Source organism: Physeter macrocephalus, chromosome 17 (genome assembly GCF_002837175.3).
Source record: "Physeter macrocephalus isolate SW-GA chromosome 17, ASM283717v5, whole genome shotgun sequence".
NCBI classification, from domain to species: domain Eukaryota; kingdom Metazoa; phylum Chordata; class Mammalia; order Artiodactyla; family Physeteridae; genus Physeter; species Physeter macrocephalus.
In genome coordinates, this window is record NC_041230.1 from 52,351,009 (window position 1) to 52,374,325 (window position 23,317).

Sequence of the window (23,317 nt, forward strand, 5' to 3'; positions counted from 1 at the left end):
CCCAGGCCTCATGCAAGAGCCCCAGAAAGAAAAGAGAGAAGCAGGGATTCAGAGCAGGCATGATGCACAGAGAAGAAAACTTAAGGAGAAATGAGAGGCTCTGCATCTGCGAGACAAAGAGGAGCATTCTGAGCACTCCCTCGTTATTGAAAAATAAAAATACGACGGTAGAATTTTTTCATCTTACAAACAGAATTGGAAGAGAGAATGGGGAAATTTCCCAGAAAGGAGAACTAAACAACAAAGGGGAAGGGGGGAAGGATAAACTTGGAGTGTGGGATTAACATATACACACTACCGTGCAGAAAAGAGATAACCAACAAGGACCTGCTGTAGAGCACAGGGAACTCTATTCGATACCTTATCATACCCTGTACTGGGGAAGAATCTGGAAAAGAAGAGCTATACATATACATAGGACTGAATCAGTCTGCTGTACGCCTAAAACTAACACAACACTGTAAACCCACTACGGTAAATCAACTAAACAAACAAACAAAAAGACAAAGACCTTAGGAGAGAAAATCAAATGGAATCAGAGGACCAGTCCACGAGGTCCGTCTTCCAAACAACAGGCCTGGCAAAGGCACCCCCGGGCCGGACGCCCTTCCTCTGCTCAGGCCCGCGGCCGCCCGGGCCCGCGGCCCCACCTGCCTCGCAGCCTGTCCACTCTCTTTGCACCTGATGGCCTTCCAGCGTAACATGTTTCTCTCAGCAAACCCGCAGGTGGTGTCTGTTTTCTGAAACCAAGACCCCTGACTGGGACACACCAGGGGGCCGGCGTGGAGGAGGGTGAGGGGACTGGGGGGTCGAGGGTGGGCAGGGTTAGCTCCCCTCCCTGGCCTCCTCCACGGGGCATGCCCTGGTGGAGTGCTCCTCCCACTAACTGGGGGCTGCTCGCCGCTTCCTGACCGGGAGCGCCCCTCCGCCGGGCCCGGCCCTGCTGCCAGGCTCCCCTGCCCACCCGGCCCTACAAGTCTCCTCAGGACCCGTCCTCCCTCCACAAGCGCCTGGACAACCTCCCCGCCCCCCTGCACACCAAAGGTTCCCTAGCCTATCTGTGGCCTGAGTCCCCTCTGAACTTTTCAGTAACAAACGTGGCCGCGAGCCACGTGCCGCTTAAACTAACGGAGGTGACTTTTAAAATATGGCATTTATATATGTATATATATACATGGTAACTTTCTTCAAATATTTATGCAGTAGCCGACAGCTTTAAACGCCAGATAACATGCTGGACCAGTAATGCCTAATTATGCCTAGTAATACCTGCAACTTTTCATTCACATTCATTCTGAATATCTTCAAGTGAGCTTGTGTCAGCACTGTTTTATTTATTTTTATTTATTTATTTATTTATTTTTTTGTGGTATGCGGGCCTCCCTCTGCTGTGGCCTCTCCCGTTGCGGGGCACAGGCTCCGGACGCCCAGGCCCAGCGGCCATGGCTCACGGGCCCAGCCGCTCCGCGGCACGTGGGATCCTCCCAGACCGGGGCGCGAACCCGGTTCCCCTGCATCGGCAGGCGGACGCGCAACCACTGCGCCACCAGGGAAGCCCAGCACTGTTTTAAAAGAAAACCGGCTTTGCACAACACGGGACTGCCCATCGCAGTCCTCAGGTCTACAGCAGGATCTCTACGATGAGACCAAACCCCCAGTTACTTTTATAAATTTTAAAAAATAACCAACATGGCAACCGCTTCGGAAAGCGGTCTGGCACTTTCTCAGAGTTAAACCAACACCCGCCCCGTGACTCGGCAGTTCCACTTCTAGGTTATTTACCCTCAAGGTGAATATGAACACAAAACATGTACAGAACTGTCCACAGCTGCTTCATTCATTACACAACCCAAACATCCCTCACCAGGAGACGAATAAACAAACCACGGTATAGTCGTACGAGGGCACACTGACACGGGGTGGCGGTATTACGGATACATGCAACGGTGTGGTTAAATCTCAAAAAATCACGCTAAGTGAAAACACCAGACAAAGAATACGTACAGTAGGAGTCTATCTCCATGGCACTCTACACCAGGCGAAGCTAATTTATTTTGAAAGAAATCAGAACGGGGTTGGGGCACCGAGGGAGTGGCGGAGAGCCCGAGGTAACTTTCTGAGCTGGCGGACGGGGCAGCAGGCTACATGGGCACACACATTGGCAGACCAAATTCAATGAGCTGTTAAAATTATACACTTAAAATTGTGCATTTCACTGTACGTTAACTATGCCTCAATTAAAAAATGAACAGGAGTAAAAATAACCAGCACAGGTACACGTGCAGGTGTAAAGAGGTGTCGTAACAGCCAAGTTCTCAGTGCTGCTGAAACCGTTCTCTCCCTACAGACACTGCCTTCCGAGCCAGACCCTGTCTCAGTTTACTTTCAACAGGATCTTCGGGCAAGTGTCTCAAACTCTTCCCCTCACTTTTTTCCCTGTGTCTATAAACAGAAAATGCATTTCTCATAAACAAACTGAAAACAAGTAAACAAAAGACATCTATATACTTTGGTGATCAGTTGCTACAAAAAAGAAGAATGAAGATCCAATGATTTTCACTGTTGCAATAAAAGGAAATGTGTACCCTAGAGTCTGGTATTCACGCGTACGTTAAAACACTGCTGAAACTCATCACTGTTTTACTATTCATATGCCCACTGCTGACCTATAAGAAACAGGAATAAGCACATCTCTGCTTCAGGCACAGAAGCAGCACGTGAGGCAAACACAGGCCATGAGATGTGCTGAATTCAAACGTGGGGGCGGGGCCTCCAAGCCGCAGACTCCACGTGAGGCCCAAGGATGCGCGACCGTGGACAGGCCCTCAGTCCACGAGGGCTCATGGGAGAGAGAGGCGGGGAACAGCCTGGTAAACGATGTGCTCCGTGTTATCCCCAGTGGCGGGCAGAGGGCGATGAGGGAGAGAGAGGACAATCGCTTATCCCGTCCAGAGGAACCAGAAAAGTGTCGGTTAGGACGACAGTAGGAGTGGGCCCACAGGACAGGCAAGATCCGCACAGGAGAGGACAGTGCGAGAGGCACAGAGGCTGGAAGGGGAACCCGCGGGCTGCAGGGCCCCGGGCTCAGCGCGAGGGAGGGCGGGAAGGCAGGGCAGGCGAGGCCGGGGCCCCCGCACAAAGCACCGCGAAGGCCGAGCTAGGCAGCCTAAAACTCCGTACGTCATTCTGCTGCAAAGGGAGACTGGAACTTCGGTCAACAGACAAATGTTTTAGAAAGATAACTGGTGACAAACTAAGATTAGGATGGAAGGAGGAAGACGGGCAACCGGGAGGCGGCTGCCATGCCCCAGAGCAGAGCTGATAGAGGCAGCGCCAGGAGGGGAGCAGGGGCCTGAAGGGGACAGGCAGGGGTTAGGAGCAGAAAGGCTGGCTGGAGCAGTCAACACACAAAGGGGGCCGGGACCTTTTCCCAGCAGTTTCGGTAAAGAGCCAAGAGCTTGCAGAATGGGTGGTGAGAAAATTAAAGAAGCAAATTTGTTTAAATGTGGTTAAGCGAAGGACATATGTAGCTGGAAGGAAAAAACAATTTTTCAATTTCCCCTCTTAAGTATTATCTCATTTAAAGCTACGATGGGGCTTCCCTGGTGGCGCAGTGGTTGAGAATCGCCTGCCAATGCAGGAGACACGGGTTCGAGCCCTGGTCCGGGAAGAGCCCACATGCCGCGGAGCAACTAAGCCCGTGCGCCGCAACTACTGAGCCTGCGCTCTAGAGCCCGCGAACCGCAAGTACTGAGCCCGCGTGCCACAACTACTGAAGCCCACACACCTAGAGCCTGAGCTCCACAACAAGAGAAGCCACCACAGTGAGAAGCCCGCCCACCGCAACAAAGAGTAGCCCCCGCCCTCTGCCACTAGGGAAAGCCTGCATGCAGCAACGAAGACACGATGCAGCCAAAAATAAATACTTAAAAAAAAAATAAAGCTACGATGAACCTTTCAACAAGACAAAATTCTATTTATTGTGTAAACTGACTTCATCTTCACTGGCTCCCAATAAATAGAATTAACGTGGCTTCTGCAACGAATTTTAATTTGTGTAACAAAGGATTGCTTTGTCCTAGTATTTAATTGATGTGATACCTTGTTTTCATTTTACATAAAACCCTTTATACTGTTCCAATAAATATATTAGTAAAATAAATAATAAATAAAATAAGAGGACGGGACCAAGATGGCGGAGTAGGACGAGGAGCTCACCTTCTCCCACAAAAACACTGAAGATACATCTACAAGTGGAACGACACACAGAACACCTACTGAGCGCAGGCAGAAGACCTCAGACTTCCAAAAGGGCAAGGAAACCTCCACGTAACCAGGTAGAACAAAAGATAAAAGAAAAAGAAAGGAATGTAGACAGGGCCTGCACCCCAGGCAGGGAGCTGTGCAGGAGGAAGGGTTCCCGCATCCTGAGAAGTCCCCTCGCCGGCGAGGAGATCAGCCCGGACAGACGGGGAGCATCGGAGCCTAGCAGGAGAGCATAGTAACCAGTGTACGGAAGGCAACACAGAGCGACCTGCACAGAAAGTCGGCGCCGCCACCCTGCGCTCCCCAGCCTGAGACGCTCCTCTGTCAGTGCTGAAGCTCAGGCTTCGGAGGTCAGACCCAGGGAGAGTACCGCGGCGGATGCACCGACACAGGCTGGCCTGTGGCAACTGAGGGTGTGCTCGGAGGAAGCCTGGGCCTGTCAGAGAGCCAAGGCGAGGAACCGAGGGGTGCACGAGGGAGAGGGGAGGGACCACCATAAGAGCTTCTTTCCCTACGAGCGCTCCCGGGCAACGGGACGCTGCCTACAGGGGCTCTGGGGGCGGGCGCGAGTCGCTGCCGCCATCGTGGACTCCAGAGGCAGGCACAGGCCACCGCTACGAGACCTGCGAGTAGTCGCCAAGTGCTGCCCCCGCCATCCCAGTAGCGCACAAGGGCGGCTGCACCTGCGCACCCCATATCAAGGGAATAAAAGCCAGCACGTGCTGAGGAAACAGACGGCAAGCGTCCAAACTAAAAGCAGCCCCTCAATTCTGGAAAAGATGGCGGAGTAGAAGGATCGAGCTCACCTCCTCTCACGAAAACAGCAACATCACGACTGCTGAACAATCATCGACAAAAAAGACTGAAACCTACCAAAAAAGATACTTTACATTCAAAGACAAAAAAGAAGTCACAATGAGACGGTAGGCTAGGTGCTTTCGTGCCAAGACAATTAACAAAATGGCAATAAGAACATACATGTAATTACCTAAAATTTAATGGGATTCATAGTGGATACAAAAACAAGACCCGTATATATGCCGTCTACAAAAGACCCACTTCAGACCCAGAGACATGTGCAGACTGAAAGTGAGGGCATGGAAAAAGGTATGCCATGCAAATGGAAATCAAAAGAAAGCTGGAGTAGCAATACTCTTAGCAGACAAAGTAGACTTTAAAATAAAGACTGTTACAAGAGACAAGGAAGGACACTACGTAATGAACAGGGGATCAATCCAAGAAGAAGATATAACCATTGTAAATATATGTGCATCCAACATAGGAGCATCTCGATATATAAGGCAAATGGTAACAGCCATACAAGGAGAAATCGACAGTAACACAATAATAGTGGGGAAGTTTAACACCCCACTTACATCAATGGACAGATCATTCAGATAGAAAATCAATAAGGAAACACAGGCCTTAAATGACCATGAAACCAGATGGACTTAATTGATATTTATAGAACATTCCATACAAAAGCAGCAAAACACACTTTCTTCTGAAGTGCACGTGAAACATTCTCCAGGACAGATCATACCTTGGGCCACACATCAAGCCTCAGTAAATTTAAGAAAACTGAAATCATATCAAGCATCTTTCCGACCACAGTGCTATGAGATTAGAAATCAATTCGGGGGACTTCCCTGGTGGCGCAGTGGTTAAGACTCCGCGCTCCCAATGCAGGGGACCCAGGTTCGATCCCTAGTCTGGGAACTAGATCCCACATTCATGGTGCAACTAAGAGTCCGCATACCACAACTAAGGACCCGATGCAACCTAATAAATAAATATTTATAAATAAATAAACAAATAAATATTTATTTGTTTATTTTTGGCTGTGTCGGGTCTTCATTGCTGCGCTTGGGCTTTCTCTAGTTGCGGCGAGCAGGGGCTACTCTTGCAGTGCACGGGCTTCTCACTGCGGTGGCTTCTCTTTGTTGTGGAGCACAGGCTCTAGGTGTGCGGGCTTCAGTAGTTGTGGCACGTGGGCCCAGTAGTTGTGGCTCATGGGCTCTAGAGTGCAGGCTCAGTAGTTGTGGTGCACGGGCTTAACTGCTCCACGGCATGTGGGATCTTCCCGGACCAGGGCTTGAACCTGTGTCCCCTGCATTGGCAGGTGGATTCTTAACCATTGCGCCACAAGGGGAGTCCCAACAAATATTTAATAAAAAAAAAAAAAGAAAGAAGTCAATTCGGGGAAAAAAAACCTGTAAAAAACACAAACACACGAAAGCTAAACAGTATGTTACTAAACAACCAATGGATCACTGACGATATCAATGAGGAATTCAAAAAATACCTAGAGATAAATGACAACAAAAACAAGATGATCCAGAACCTGTGGGACACAGCAAAAGCAGTTCTAAGAGGGAAGGTTATAGCAATACAGTTTTACCTCAGGAAACAAGAAAAATCTCAAACTTAAACTTACACCTAAAGCAACCAGAGAAGAAAGAACAAATAAAACCCAAAGTTAGTAGAAGGAAAGAAATCATAGGGGCTTCCCTGGTGGCGCAGTGGTTAAGAATCTGCCTGCCAATGCAGGGGACACGGGTTTGAGCCCTGGTCCGGGAAGATGCCACGTGCCGCGGAGCGGCTGGGCCCGTGCGCAATGAAAGCAACGAAGACCCAATGTAGCCAAAAATAAAAATAAATAAAAGAAAACAAATTTTTTTAAAAAAGAAAAGCTATGATGAACCTAAAGAAGGACTTGGTCTCCCTATTTACAGATGAGCCACCCCGGACCCCCAGTTAGTCTGGAACCTCCACACAAGTCCCACCACGCTGCTTCTCGGTTTGAACAGGCCACACTTTTAAAAAGCCTAGAACAGCCCCAAAGTGATGTAACGAAAAGAGACTGAAGACTATATGCCTAGGGCTTCCCTGGTGGCGCAGTGGTTGGGAGTCCGCCTGCCGACGCAGGGGACACCGGTTCGCGCCCCGGTCCGAAGGAGAAAGATTCTGTTTTTACTTTAGTTCCGGATGGTTCTCTTGTTTTATAAAAAGCATGATATCATATATAACTTTTTGCAAGTAAAATAAACATGAATAGGGCTTCCCTGGTGGCGCAGTGGATGCGAGTCCGCCTGCCGATGCAGGGTACACGGGTTCGTGCCCCGGTCCGGGAAGATCCCACATGCGGCGGAGCGGCTGGGCCCGTGAGCCGTGGCCGCTGAGCCTGCGCGTCCGGAGCCTGTGCTCCGCAACGGGAGAGGCCACAGCAGTGAGAGGGCCGCGTACCGCAAAAAAAAAAAAAAAAAAAAAAAAAAATTTATATATATATACATATATATATACATATATACATATATATATATATGACTAGTTAAGCCAACTAAACAATCAGATTAAGAAACTATAAACCAAAAGGTCCTGGCGTGGTTGCTTTTTTCTTTCTCATTTTATGCTTATTTGAGCCTTTCCCGCAACTACAAAAGCAACATAGGCTCACTTTTTCCGTTTTTAAAGAAGGGTCCCAGTGTGCAGACGCAGGGGCTGACAGAGCAGAGGGACCCTCTTCCCTGGGTGGGGGGGAGGGTACACAGGAGATGGACGAAGCGGAGCTAAAGCAGATCCCACCCCACACGCTGTTCTGAGCGGGCAGGAGGTGGGCTGTGGGTGCTGGAAGTGGAGAAGAGCTGAGGATGGCGACGACGGAGATTGGAAAAAGGAAGGGCGGGAGGGGAGGTGGCAAGAGAGAGCTGAAACTCAGCACCGTGGGCCAGACCGCGCTGCAACCCCCGGTTCCCAATAAACGCCACAACAGCCAGGCCTTTCATCCACAAGCCCAGCCGGGCACCCGAAGCCCTACAGGGGGTTGGGGATTCGCCATGGAGGGCGGGACGAAGGGGAGCAGCCTGAGAAGCCAGGTGACAGAAAACCGCAAGGAACTGGAGGTCCTGGTGAGACTGAGAAGCAGGCCTGGAGGATGTGCAAGGGGGCCAGGTGGGCCTGAGGCTGGTCGGCAGGGGCGTGTGTGTGTGTGTGTGTGTGTGTGTGTGTGTGTGTGTGTGATTTATCCTCTTCAGTGATTCTCCTTGTACATTTTCCATCATTTCGGCAGGGGCGTGCGTGTGTGTGTGTGTGCGTGCGTGTGTGTGTGTGTGTGATTTATCCTCTTCAGTGATTCTCCTTGTACATTTTCCATCATTTACTCTAAATTTCATTCTTTCAATTTCTTGATATTTTCTCAACTTAGTACGATGTAAGATAAATAATTATGACCAAAAAATAAGGCTGCAAGGGGAAATTTTAAGAAGTCAGAGGAGGTGTCATCCAGGATAACGGTAAGATCTCACAAGTGGCCCCGCAAACGGGCTGCTCCATAGAGCAGAAGGGAGAAGGACAGCACTTCCGTCCCACGCACGTCCCCAACCGGGGTGATAAGTGAGCTAGGACGGGGCCTGGTTAGAGAGGCAGACTCCTCACTGAAGCTGGTAAAAGAATGGAGCATTCAGACAGCCTACCCCAGTGCCTTGGCTCCAGTGCATGCACTGCCACTGCAATTATGCTCTTATATGTTCTTTCCATCAATTTGCAATCATGAAAGATTTAGTTTGTGCTTTCAAACCAGACCAGTAATGTATGCCATATGAACCAGTATTTTCTTCTCAAATTACTGAATCTGAAGAACAGAATATTAACCTTTAAGGGAAAAAACCAATGGAATATTAAGGGAACAAAAGCCAAGCCTCAATAGTATGCTGGCACACTGTCCATACTGTGAACAGTAAACTTATGTGACCTTTCCAGAAAGGTCTTTCATACTAAAACAAAACAGGGCAAACTGAGAAACACACAAGCAGCCAAGGCTCTGGGCGAGGAAAGCCAATCTCACGGGGCGGGGGAGGGGACGCCGCTGGGCTCTTCCCCGTCGTCCCGGCGAGCACTCTTCAGCCTCCTGCCAGGTCCTCCTCCTCCACAGACATCGAAACGTGGTGCTCCTGGGTTGTCCTCTTTAGCTACATGCTCGCTAAATAATCTCACAGGATCTCAGTGGCACGTAGTTAGAAAAGATGCACGTGGCAAACTGCCAAACAAATAATGCGTTACTGGGTGTCCCAATCCGTTACTCAACAACTCCACGGGAGGGACAAAGCAGAAACCCCTCCACCCACCAAAACCGTTCTGACCCTACCTTCTCGTCTGTATAAATGGCACCACCATCTAGTTGCCAAGGTCAAAAACCAGGACACACCCTTCATTCCACTCTTTTCCCAACCTCCCCACCCCTAACCCGTCAGCAGGTCCTGTGGGCTCGATCTCCAACACCGACCCAGATCAAGGATGCCCCGCCCGGGCAGCACAAACCGGTGATCCGTTTCCACACTCACTGCCTCTGTGCACCCACTAACCCCCTCCCCGATCAGCACCCAGGGCCAGTGTTTACAGATATGAAGTCGGATCCTGCCACTCCCTTACCTATTAAAACCAGCCAATTGCTGCCTCTGTGGTTAGAATAAAACCCAAAGGCCACTCTGTGGCTACACCAGCCCTACCCGGCCCGGGGCCTGTGGAACTCACCTCTTAGCTCCCCTCCCACCCGGGCTGTCTCGTTATATCCTCGGCGCACCCCAAACTCCGCAAACACTCGCTGAGTGAGAGAAGGAAAAGCAAAAACAAACCCCACAGGAACCGGAAAGGAGTAAGTAAGAGGGTCAAAGTGGGAGGCCTGGGGTGGGGTGGGATGGGATGGGGTCAGACGGTCCGGGGAGCTGAGGGGGAGAAACGTGGACGGGTTAAGGGGGGAGAGGGAGAAGGGGAGGAAGGAGAGAGACCCACGCTGGCAGGGCGTTTTCTGGGTGTGTCACTGGGAGCACACAGGCTGCAGGAGGCAGCCTCAAAGGCACGTGTACACAAACGCCAAAGCTTCCACCTTTATCCCCATACCAGAGCCACAGCCTGAAAGTCAAATGGAGGAGCTATTTTTAAAGATCCCAACATGGTAACGAAAGCCTCAAGAATTCCAAAGCCAGAGACAAAAAGAACCCGAGTCCCCAAACCCTTCAAGTGTCCCGTCCCAGGGAAAAGCTGAGCCTGAACCACGCTGGTGAATCCCCGCTTCTGCCCAAAGCTGCAACACGAGGCACATGTGACCCGCTCACAGTGAAGCCAGCTCCCAGACGCAAGTTGACGACACTGTAAGATACTGGAACGCGAAAGGACAAGCCAGTTACTGAACCTCTGCTATGTGTCAGGACCTCCGTATACATCAGGACGGTGAACCCCGCCACTAGCCTAAAAACGAGGTGCTCGCTGAGGGAGGAGGAAGTTGCGCCTTCGAGCTGCAGTACCCTGCCCAAGCTCACGGCCAGCAAAGCGTGGAGTCGGGGCTGTTCTGACTCCAGAGCCCACGCTCTTCCGTGAAAACACACCACCTCCCTGAGCGCTTGGTTTCAGAAAACGCGCTCCCTAACGAGGACACCGAATCTGGGAAATACGGACCGCTAAGAATTCAAAACGTTCCGACCAGAAATACCCTAAGAGCCTGTCTCAAGAGAAACTGGAAGCTTCTCTACCCTGCCTGCCCCTGCTTATCACTGGGTCTGCAAACGCACTGCGCCCTGTCCCAGAATGACCCAAGCCACCAGCTTAACACAGAGCCGGCCTCTCCTTCCATTTACTGCTGACACTCCTCACATAGCCAGTATTTACGAAGCACCTTTCAACCTGTGGACACAAGGCCTCCTGGTCCCTCACTCCTACACGCTGCCGACGCTTCCTGCTTACAGCTCTGACCCTTCCCTTCCCACCTTTCCCACGACCCAAGCTTAGGCCCCCTCACCTCTGGCTGTACCTCTGTAGAACCCTAACCAACACAGGCGCCAAACCTCGGGACCATGGCATCCAAGGCGCCACTGACTCTGGCTCCCCTGCCCGGCCAGGCTCTCCCACGCAGCGTTCATCCTGGCTCCCCTGCAGGGCCGGTTCACACCTCTGTGCTTCTGCCCACTGTCTCCTCCAGTTAGAAGACTCTCGCCCTCTGCCTGTTTACCACGCGCCACTATGTACAAACCACTGCAGGATAAGCGTTTTCAAAACTATGAGGCGCTGTACCAATATAAGGCATTATCTTGGCCCCATGAAGAGTCTGGATTTATTAGACAATTATTAAAATTCTACTAGAGGTTTTTCAAGAATAGAATGAAGTAGTAAGCAAGACAAAAATACGTCTGTAGATAGAGGCAAAGAAGTGAGTGAAAGAGAAAAAAAATCAGAGGCAAGTGAGAGTAAGTGACTAAATGCCGTCCCCTAACAGGCAGACCAAAGTACGGACACATGTTAAACTGGAAAGGAGGCGTTTTCTCCTCCTCAGAGGGCAGGGGAAGAAAAAGACTGATAGGCATTCAGAGATAGCTCAGCTGGAATGGAGTCAAAGTTGAGAGAACTCTCCCAACAGCCTCTGCTCCATGATCTATAAGGGAGAGTCCCTTGTCAATGGTAAAGCAAAAAGAGTGTGTGTATATACATAATATATGTACACATATATATATAATTTTAAGTGAGGTATAGTTGAGTTACAATATACAAGTTTCAGGTGTATGACATTCACAATTTTTAAAGGTTATATTCCATTTATGCTGCAACTAAGGAGGCCTGGAGCCACAACTAAGGAGCCTGCCTGCCACAACTGAGGAGCCCACATGCTGCAACTAAAGAGCCAACGAGCTGCAACTAAGGAGCCCGCCTGCCACAACTGAGACCCAGTGCAACCAAGCAAATAAATAAATATTAAAAAAAAAAAAATTGGCTATATTCCCTGAGTTTTACAATATATCCTTGTAGCGTATTTACTAACGACGGTTTGTACCTCTTAATCCCCCACCCCTATCTTGCCCCTCCCCTTCCCTCTTCCCCACTGGTAGCCACTAGTTTGTTCTCCTATAGCTGTGAGTCTGCATCTCTTTTTAAAAAGTATATTTTTAAGGAAGGTACCATGAATGAAGGAAGGATGCTGTGTAATAAAGAATTTAACTATGCTCAAAAGAAGGTCTGGGCTTTATCGTCGGCTGACAATCTGATTTAGGGTGGGGACTGGCCACACCAGAAAGACCAAAAACATGATTTAGGGTGGCGCTCTGGGTCACGCAGTATCAGCTGACCTGGAAACTGAGATCAACCTTGTGGGCGGTCCATCAATCAATCATTTATGCCCATGTCATAAAAGCCCAATAAAGACTCCAAACACCAAGGCTCAGGTGAGCATCCCTGGTTGGCAATACTCGTGTCAACGCCAGTTACGTACCACGTTCCAACTCCTTGGGGAGAGGACAATGGAAGCTCCATGTTTGGTACAGCCCCAGATTCTGTCCTAAGAGCCGCTTCACTTGGCTGACTTTAATAAACCATAACTCTGAGCACACAGCTTTCAGTGAGTTCTGTGAGGCCTTCTAGCTAGTAATCGAACCTGAGGGTGGCGTGGGGAACCCCCAGACTTGCAACTGGTGTCAGAAGTGACGGTGGTCTTGTGTGGACTGTTCCCTCTCAACTTTGTAGCTGACCAACTCTGCAGGTGGCCCGAACTCTTCTCGGGTGCTACAGCTGAAGGGTCACACACAAGTTGTTAACCTGACCCTGGAAACTGGCTTTGGGGACAAAAAGGAGCAAGAGTGAGTGTTTAGACTCTGTACTTTATGCTCTGCTCTAGTGTTTGAACTTTTTTTTTTTCTTAACCAAACAAGCATGTATTACCTCTATAATTAAAACATTACTTTTAAGAAACATACCCCCAAAAAGCTGCTCTAAGAAAACTATCTTGTAGAGTTGCTCAGCACGGATTGGAGCAGGGAAATTCTGGAATCATGAGGAAAACTACTTCTCAATTCATCCCAAGCATTAACTTCATATGTGAACTTACTGCTCGTTCCATTTCCTCAAATTAACAAAGACTATGTGATTTATGTCACCAAAGGGTCCAAGCCTTGCAGGTAACAGTTTCAGTAAGAATGTAAAAGCATGTCCCGACTTTTGACTGGCTCAAGACTGTTCTTATACAAAGTTCCTTTCAGTACTTTCTCTCTCTCGCTGAGAGGGTCATTCTATTCATGCTAATATTTGTCCTTTCTAGAAGAGGATTTCTGCTTTCACAGTGCACTGATTAGCAAGGCTGAAAATTCCCAATTCACTCATTGTAATCGAGGCAGGCTCTGAGTCATTGGTAAAAAAACAACAACAACAACTTCTGTATACATCTCTACCCACTTTGCTTTGACGTGAGATGTGTGCATAAAGAGTTCCAATTGTTGATTTATGAATTATTTAGGAAATTACTATCAAATAGTCTCATGCTCCTCCACCTCACAACTTAAAAGCCCACCTACCAGCCTCACTCCTGAAAGCACACAATCCAAGTAATGTCAGTCACTCGACCCTTCTATTTACCAGAATCTGCAAGAGGTGCAATTTAAGACGTCTGTTCCATTCCGTTTTTCAAATATCCCAAGAGCCTTTCTCTTTAATCAAGTATTCTGGGGCTTCCCTGGTGGTCCAATGGCGAAGACTCCACGCCCCCAATGCAAGGGGCTTGGGTTTGATCCCTGGTCAGGGAACTAGATCCCACGTGCCGCAACTAAGAGTTCGCATGCTGTAACTAGGTTTGCATGCTGCAACGAAGATCCCGCATGCCGCAACTAAGAGTTCGCATGCTGCAACTAGGTTTGCATGCTGCAACGAAGATCCCGCATGCCGCAACTAAGAGCCTGCGCAGCCAAAATAAATAAATATTTTTTTAAAAAAGTACTCTGACTTCCTAAGAAGCAAATTTAGGGCGTGGGCTTTCTCTAGTTGTGGCGAGCGGGGGCTACGCTTCGTTGTGGTGCACGGGCTTCTCGCTGCGGTGACTTCTCTTGTTGCGGAGCACGGGCTCTAGGCGTGTGGGCTTCAGCAGTTGTGGCAGGCAGGCTCAGTAGGTGTGGCTTACGGGCTCTGGAGCGCAGGCTCAGTAGTTGTGGCCCACGGGCTTAGCTGCCCCGTGGCATGTAGGACCTTCCCAGACCAGGGCTCAAACCCGTGTCCCCTGCCTTGGCAGGCGGATTCTTAACCACTGAGCCACCAGGGAAGTCCCCAAGATGACTTTCTAAAAAGGTGACTTCAGATAAGTAAACGTTAAGACAGTATCAAAAAGATTAAATCTGACGTTTAAAAAGGTGACTTTAAGCAAATAAAATTTGTGAAAGTATCAACAGATTAAATTCATCATCTTTAAGGTGAAGAGTCTAAGAAGAAATATACATTGGCCCAGATTTCTAGACCATTTGAGACAGCAGTAGTAAAACAGATAAATCTACGTGCATTAAGTACAAACACTAAGCAGACTGCAAACATTAAACACTGTAGCATTGCGTGGACAGCCCTTTACACCACCTGGTCAGTAAAAGAAGCTACAAAGCAGCTACATCAACAGTTCTTAACCAACCCCCCCCCGCCAAAAAAACTGGTTACCCATAAGCCAATAAACTATGTCCATCTAACAGCGAAAAGAGACTTAGTTTCAGCAGCAATGACTCCTCAGGAGAGATGAGCCTTGGCGACAGCAAGAAAAGATGCAAACATTGCCCTGAAGGCTGACCTGACTGTCCCAGGTGCCCTGGCAGGCAATCCCCCAAAGATCATTGGCAGGGGAAGGGAAGAAAAGGAAGAAGGTGGGCAAAGAATAAAAAAGAAAAATTAAAACTTACAAGGGAGGGAAGAACAGGAGCATTCATTCGAGAAGCCATGGGCGACGTTAGAGGAAGTCCACTGTAACGCATGCCTATAAACTACTCCTTACAGCTTACACAGGATTTACTGCCACTCTTCGGACTCCAACGAGAACCCCGTTATTAGTTATTAAAGGAGAAAACAGTGGCTCGGAGACCTGAGTGTCACACCCAAGGTCAGGCAAAAAGCTGGGGCTGCAATTCGGGCCCTACCCGGAAAGATGCACTAAGGAGTGACAAGGAGACACCTGGAAGAGAAGTCAAGCGCTGGCACAGAGGTGCCCCCGAGGAACTCGGGAAGGTCGTAGGTGCGGGGTGGGGTGGAGGAAAGGGAGCAGGGGGCCCGGGGCTGGCGGACGGGGGCCTGGAGTGGCCGGGAGACCCGGGCGCGAGCAGCCCGCCCCGGCCCACCGCACTCACCCGAGGCCCGGGCGGGGTCGCCCGGCGCTGCGGCTCCTCCCGGCCTGCGGCGGCGTCGGCGGCGACTGCAGCGGCCGAGGCAGGGACGCATCATGCGGCCGCACTCATGGCCGGGCCGGAGGGGGCCCCGCGGCTCGGCTCGGTCCTGCCGGGCCGATCGGAGGGAGGCGGCCTCCGAGCGGACACGAGAGACAGAGCCCAACCTGGACCGCTTCGCGGCACGACCCCCGGAAGTGAACCCCGCGTGGTCAGCGGCGCCGCGTTTGCGCAGTTCCGGTGGCGCCGCTCCCGGCAGCGGAGAAGGGTGCCTGAGGTGGTTTGCTGGGACCCGGCGGCCGGCATCCCTGTGGGACAGACACGGCTCTTAGTCACAAGGTCCCCTCGCTAAAATAAAGGGATCCATCCAGACTGAGGTCCGGAAGAGCAAGGATGAGGGCTACGGGCTGCCGCAAGGTCCAAGCCGCGCGGCTAGGCTTTTTGACTCGGGGAGGAGTTCTTGCCCGGGTTTACTGAGCCTGCGGTGGCCCTTCTCAGCCAGCGTTAGGTGTGGCCTGTACGGCGTGCGAGGACGGAACACGGGTTAATGGAGAGGCTCGAGTGAGAACGACGGAGCCAGCAAGCACGTGGGGAGTAGGGGAAGCGCCATTGGCTGCGCGATTCCTGATTCGCTGAGCCTCTGGTTCTCCTCTGAGCGACATGGAAACCATGGCATCCCAGCGATTCCTTCCAGATGCTAAGTCCTAAGTGTTTTGAAGGTGGAAACGTGGTTGGGTATTGTTTGGCTTTTTTTTTGGGTGGGGGTGGTATGTCCTACAATATTAGGAACAGTTTCCGCAGGGCTGGGAAGTAGGCGCTCAGTGTTTGTTATTAAACTCTTAAGTACCCACTAACTTGTAAGATTGATTAGAAACAGTAATTGCAGCTGCGGGATCTATCAGACTCTCACTGCCTGCAAGCCACCTTTTCACAATTTACCGTTCTTACTCCCAGAAACGCTTATCGAGGCAAGCTTTTGGAAGTAAGGGGTGCATTAATCATCAAAATTTGAACTTTAAAAGCTTAAAATTTTGTTACTGTACCTCTGCATTCACAATGGGGCTATGCATTCAGTCAACCCTCATTGAGCCTCCTATCTCCTGGTCTGTTTATTCCCACAAGGAAGAAGAGTGGGGTAGGCCTCCCATCCGTCGTCGATTCTTTTTGCATAGGCTGAAAGAGAGGATGATTGTCTTTGGAGAACATCAAGACTACCAGTGCCTGCTGTGCTTAAGATATACTTGCTATGAGCAAGTTAAGAGTATCTTTTTTTTAGTTGAAGTATAGTTGATTTACAATATCGTGTTAGTTTCAGGTGTACAACGCAGTGATTCAGTTATACATATATATACGTATGTATCTATTCTTTTTCAGATTCTTTTCCCTTATAGGTTATTACAAAATATTGAGTATAGTTCCTTGTGCTCTACAGTAGGTCCTTGTTGCTTATTTTATATCTAGTAGTGTGTATGTTAATCCCAACCTCCTAATTTATCCCTCCCCCCAAAAGAGTATCTTTAAAAAAAAAAAAAGCTTAAATCATGACTGTCATACAAATAGAAACACATGTCAAAGAGTTAATTTAACTCACTAATTCATGAGGAAGTAGGTAAGATGATACATGTGATTCAGAGATGAATCCAAAAGGCAGGCACATGTATGCAGTCAGGAATGCTGCAATGAATTTGCTTAATAGAGCCAAAACTGGCTTCTTCTACAATGGGGAAGTCAATTGAACTTCTACCAGACAAGATTCCTTTGTATGTCTGATATCGGTGGACAAAAATTGTAACCAAGTTGGTCAACTGGACCTGCGCCGGGTTCCTAGCCCCAGCCGAGACCTCCTGACTTTTTCCGATCAGATTCGCACAGACAATGATGAAACCAGTGCTGAGAGTGGAACAGTGCCAGCTGTATTTAGTGGCCAAAGAATGGAAAGGGGGAATCTAGCTCGCAAATCAACTTCTCAGCCCAATTCAGGTGGAGCCACCAAATATATTGGCAGGTCGAGGTAAAAAGCAGGCAATTGGAAGGGGTGGGGGGAATATTCATGACTTAATGGAGAACAGGGGTGTGGTTTGGACCTGGGACTGTTGCAACTCTCCTTTTCAGTCCTTATATGGGCTTTTCTGGTCGTCATGGCAATCGTCAACTTCCTGGCCCTGGTGGGTGTGTCATTTAACATATGCTAATATATTACAGTCAGAGTATAATGAGGCTCAAGGTCTCCTGGAAGTCACATCTTCCGCCATCTTGGGCCTGGTTGGTTCTAACCAGTTCTTTTTTTTTTTTTTTTCTCTTTGCATCTGCCTCCTGCAACTTAGATAAGAATAATTGGTTTCCATTCGAGGGAGGGTCAGGGATATGATTCTGGGGCAACAGCCTTGGTAACAGAATCACTTGGATTGCTTTTGATCCTCCAAAACCTATAGAGTTATAAATAGCTTAAATAAAGCAAAGAAAAAAATCCATAGAACCACATAACCCCAGGGTGTGCATGAGAACACCTAGTTGTCCATTGAAGACACCCAATAATGTTTTTTTGACCCATTTCAAAGTCTTTCACAAAAAGACTCAGTTCTCCTCTGTCCCCACACTTGTATAGGCTTGTTTACTGTAACTTTAAAACTGCATTGTTGTGAAAGGAAATAGCACAGTAAAATCATTCATTAAAATATTTAACAGGGATGACAGCAGTTGACAGAAACAATTCAAGTCTTTCAAGGATTTTCATCTCTTTCTCAACAGACTTGATATGTGGTCTTCTGCAAGTCATTTCCCCTCTCCAAACCTCAGCTTTTTTTTTTTTTTTTTTAATCTCTAAAATATGAGCTCAGACTTGATTTCTAAGGTTTCTTCCTGTTCTGAGACTGTGGTTCAACACAGTTTTTTGCCTCACCTTGATTCATAAGGACCATAGAACCAAAAAGCTAACATTGGAGGCCCTTGCGGGGATGGGAAACATCCCATCTTCAGGATTAGTTCTGTTTACCCGCCAGGAGCTAGTTTCCAGCTAACCACTCATCCCAGGAAATAGTTCTTTTTAAAGTGGAGCCTCTCTTCAACCAGTGAAAAGATCCTCAGCCTCATTCAAAGTAAAAGGAATGAATGCAAATTTAAAGTACCAAGAGACCCCATTTTGCACCTAGTGAGTTGGCAAAGATGAAAGTTTGGTGATTCTCTGTTGGCAAGGCAGCCCAAATGGGTGCCATTGTCAATTGATTCAGCTCTTTGCAGAGCAAGATAGCAATGTGAATCACAGAAATCTAAGTGTACGTACCCTATGACCCAGCAGTCCCAGTCAGGAATTTATCCTACGGATAGACTCACCCATGTACACAAAGATGTTTGCACTTCAGTATTTACAGTAGGATGTTTGCAGAAGCAAACAACCGCGTCGCCCCGTATGCCATCAGTATATTAAATAAAGTATGTTATACATACAAATGGAATGCTGTGGTGTGCAGTGGCCTTTGAGGTATATTAAGTCCATTGTGTAAAACTGTGTATTTGTGTGAAAAAGAAGATTTGGGGGATATATATGTTTATATGTACACAGAATATCCCTGGAAAAACATACAAGGAGTAGGTCTGTAACTTGTTAAGCTTGTAAACCATGTATCCATTTTTAAATGCATAAAAATTAAAAATAAATGAGACAACCCAATAGAACAATTGGCAAAACACAGGTACTTCACAAAAGAATATCCAAAACATGAAAAAATGCTCTCTTTCATTAGTCATCAGGGAAATGCAAACTTAAACCACAATGAGATCGTATTTACACACCCACTAGCACGGCTAACGTGAAAAAACAAGTGCTGGCAAACATGTGGAAAAACTGGGACTTCCACACACTTCACTGCTGGGGGTAGGAATGTGATTATTAAACCGCCCAGGACGACTGTTAGGAGTATCTGCTGCAGGTGGACCAAAAGACTTGTGCTAGAATGTTCCCACAATATACAGTACAGTGTTGTTCATGGATGTTTAGGTTGTTTGTAGTTTGGGGCTAGAATGAATGAATCGTGGTATACGTGCACAGTGAAATACCGTACAGAATGAAAGTACACACTACATACAACAATACAAATAAATTGCACAAACAGGATGTTGAATAAAAGAAGCAAGGCATAAAAGAGTACATACTATATAATTTTATTAATAAAAAGCTCAAACTTGGGCAAAACTGATCTTTGGTGTAGGAGGACAGGGCAGGGCAGTGATGACTCTGCTGAGGCGGGGGTGCTAGGGTGCTAGTTATATTCTGTTTCTTGATCTGGGTGCTTGGTTGTATGAGTGTTCACTTGGTAAAAATTCAGCCACGTACATTTATGATTTGTGTGCTGTGCTTGAAGTAAACAGTGGGAGAAAGAGAGAGAGAGACTTCCAAGGGTTGTACAGTGGAAAATCAGAAATTTCTTCAGAAGGGAGTTTGGGTGGTCTCTTATTTCTTTCCACTGAGATCGTGATGTTGAATGCATCAGGAAGCCAGAAGGTTGAAACTCCACAACCCATGGTGTTGAACAAGGCCCAGGAAGTCCAAAAACCCAAAGTGGCATGAGATGTTCCTGAATTCCTTTTCACTGGGCCACCTCACCTCCAGCCACTGTGGGTAAAGCCTGCTGGGGCAGCCGGCCTGTGCTTGAGGCTCTGTGTCCCCTGGATGTCCCAAGCTTGCTCTCTCATGCCCTTCAGGACTTGACTCGGAGCACATCTTCCTCCCCGGCACCCTATTGAAAAATTCTCCCTCTCTCCCATTCCTGCAACAGTTCACTTCCCCCTCCCTGCTTTGCTCCTGGCCACAGGTCAGCTAACATCCTCCGTCACTTAGTTATCCCGTTGTTTATCCCCCAGTGCAACGCAAGCCTCACGAAAGGCAGGGATTTTGTTGGTCTCGTTCGCCGGCAAAATGCAGCGACTCAATAAATATGCATTGAATGAATGAATGAACATGCCATGGTTGGCCCCTTTTTCAGACGAGGAAACAGGCCCACTGAGCTTAAGGAGTGTGCTGAAGGTCATACAGCTAGGAGAGGAGCCTCGCTGCCTCACAGCCTCTCTTCATCCTCATGTCTGTGAAACTGGTACGGTCTCTTTGTACAGCTGAGAAAACAGGCTCGGAGTTAAGTGATCGCCCCAAAGAAGCAGGGCACAGCTAGCCTGCAGACCTCATTCTGTCCAGCTCTGAAGATCCTGCTCTTTAGACCATAACATTCTCACTCTCTAAGGAGCCCGAGGCCATGCGCTATACATAGCAGCTCTATACCAAGTCCTGAGGGCTCACCTGGGATGTGAGCCCCAGCTCCTCCTACCAGGACCTGATCCACCAAGTTGCCTGGAAGCAAGTCTCTGCTCATTTGTGCCCTGGCTCCAATAACTCAGTCCTCTTCTTTTCCTCCACCTCCATCCCCCAGATCCTTATCTTAATCCTATATTGGTTCATTCAACAAATATTTAATCGTCTACTCTCGGAACCATGTTAAGTGCTGCAGACACAGGGGTGAGCAAACCCAGGCAAAGTTCCTACCTGTTGTGGAGCTCGGAGACTAATTAAACAGATGAAAAAGTGGACAATTACGAACTGGTGTGCTCCTGTAAAGGAAAAGGACGTGTGTGGTGAGCGAGTATACCTGGGTATCTGACCTGATCTGGGGGTCACAGTGGAAGGCCTCCTTTAGGATGTGATAGTGAGGAACAAGGGTATTTGATGAGTAAAGGAGTGCAGGGGGTGGAGGAAGAGTTCCAGGCAAGGGGGTAAGTGGGGAGGTCCTCCATGGAAAGCAACATGGATTGTCTGGAGTTCTATAAGGAGCCCTGTGTGGAGGGCATGGAGGGAGTGGCTTGAGACTAGGCTGGAGAGCTTGGAAGGGACCAGGTCACGCAGGACCCTAACAACCGTTTGAGGGATTCTGGCCACATCTGAGGGGGGAAGCCACTGGAAGGTTTGATCCCCTTTGTGGTTTTTAAAGGTCACTCCAGGGAGTTCCCTGGTGCCCTAGTGGTTAGGTTCTGGGCTTTCACTGCCATGGCCCTGTGGGGAACTGAGATCTCGCAAGCTGCGTGGTGCAGCCGAAAAAATAATAATAATTTTAAAAAGGTCACTCCAGTGGCTTACTGGAGAAGGGAAAGAATAGATGCAGGGAAATGTCAACTAATAAGTGTTGATGGAGCAATCGAATTCCAATGCTCACCATTTTGCAGCCATAGGATTATCATTAATGGGTGCTAAACCACTGGGTGAGAATTCATTGGAAAATAGGATATTTAAGTAGTCTAAAAGTGTCTTCCCGACAGTTTACCAATTACTTACAAAGGGAGAAAAGTACCTTTACAGTGGAGAAATGTATCACCGTCTCAACCTCGGGTCAAACATAGCATCACCAATAATGAGACAAACGAATGCGTGTGCCTCCCGATAGGATATATGCACTGAGGACACACTTCAGTTATGCAGCACTGCTGTCAAAAATGTGTTACCTGGGGACGTCCCTGGAGGTCCAGTGCTTAAGAATCCATCTTGCAACGCCGGGGACGCGGGTTCGAGCCCTGGCTGGGGAACTGAGATCCCACGTGCGGCGGGGCAACTAAGCCTGCGCGCAACGGCTAGAGAGAACCGCACGCCTCAACAAAAGATCCCGTGCGCCGCAACTAGGACCGGATGCAGCCAATACATACACAAATAATATATAAGGAAAAATAGAAACAAAAATGTGTTCCCTGACTTTATACAGGAGCAGGCAGAAAAATCTAAACTGAGAGACGTTTGCACAACATGCAGCCTGTACTCTATTTTTTTATACTTTAAAAAAAATTTTATTATTTATTCTATTTTATTTAGTTTTGGCTGGATCGGGCCTCTAGGTGCGGCACGCGCAGGATCTTCATTGAGGCACGCAGGCTCTCTTGCCGAGGCGCACAGGCTCAGTAGTTGTGGCACGCGGGCGTAGTTGCCCCGCGGTTGCCCCGCGGCATGTGGGATCTTAGTTCCCTGACCCGGGATTGAACCCGCATCCCCTGCATTGTAAGTCGGATTCTTTAACACTGGACCACCAGGGAAGTCCCAAGTTTGTACAGATCGGTGTCTCGAAGGACAAAGAAAAGCTGAGAAGTATTCCAGATTAAAGGAGACTGCCTTTGAAGATGGAGGAAGGGGCCTCAAGCCAAAGAATGCAGGCAGCCTCTAGAAGCTGGAAAAGGCAAGGAAATCATTCTTCCTGAGCCCCCAGAAGGAATGCAGCCCTGCTGATACCTCAATTTTAAGACCTGACCTCCAGAACTGTAAGATAATAAATTTGTGTTGTTTTAAGCCGCTAAATTTGTGGTCATATTAGGGGGAAGGGAAAACAGACATGGTGGGCGACCGGAAACAAAGAACTGATGCTCAGCCACATGGCCTGCTTTACCCTGTATAGTTCTTTTTCGGATTCATCCTCTAATCAAAGTATTTTGAATATTGAGTCACCCATCAAATAAATATACTATTTCTCCCCCCTTTTCTTCATGCCCGTTATACAATATCACAAGATATCTTAGCAAACGCTTGGTTCCAGGTATCTGTTGCTTCCCCCCCCACCTTTTTTTTTAAAAATAAATTGATTGATTTATTTATTTTTGGCCGCGTTGTGTCTTCATTGCTGTGCACGGGCTTTCTCTCGTTGCGGCGAGTGGGGACGACTCTTCGTTGCGGTGCGCGGGCTCCTCACGGCGGTGGCTTCTCTTGTTGTGGAGCACGGGCTCTAGGTGCGCGGGCTTCAGTAATTGTGGCGCACAGGCTCAGTAGTTGTGGCGCACGGGCTTAGTTGCTCCGCCGCATGTGGGATCTTCCCGGACCAGGGCTCGAACCCCTGTCCCCTGCATTGGCAGGCGGATTCTTAACCACTGCGCCACCA

General features: G+C 48.6%; 1 protein-coding gene and 1 long non-coding RNA gene across 5 annotated transcripts in view; one reads left to right on the plus strand and one right to left on the minus strand.

Annotated features, from left to right (window-relative positions):
* ZDHHC7 (zinc finger DHHC-type palmitoyltransferase 7) overlaps nucleotides 1-15,501 on the minus strand; it is a 30,937-nt gene extending 15,436 nt beyond the window's left edge. Inside the window, exon 1 of one of the 3 annotated variants that reach the window (XM_007109224.4) lies at nucleotides 15,390-15,501. The gene's annotated coding sequence lies outside the window, so the exon portion shown is untranslated. Of the gene's footprint in view, nucleotides 1-14,948; nucleotides 15,319-15,389 lie in introns of those variants that run through there. The other 2 variants (XM_024124906.3, XM_028478343.2) reach the window with 2 other exon arrangements.
* Nucleotides 1-22,994, plus strand: part of LOC102995736 (uncharacterized) — a 63,076-nt gene extending 40,082 nt beyond the window's left edge. The window contains exon 4 of one of the 2 annotated variants that reach the window (XR_003676645.2): nucleotides 22,267-22,994. This is a non-coding gene — a long non-coding RNA (uncharacterized lncRNA). Of the gene's footprint in view, nucleotides 1-10,164; nucleotides 14,943-22,266 lie in introns of those variants that run through there. The other variant, XR_003676642.2, reaches the window with a different exon arrangement.
* Nucleotides 22,995-23,317: the final 323 nt, after the last annotated feature.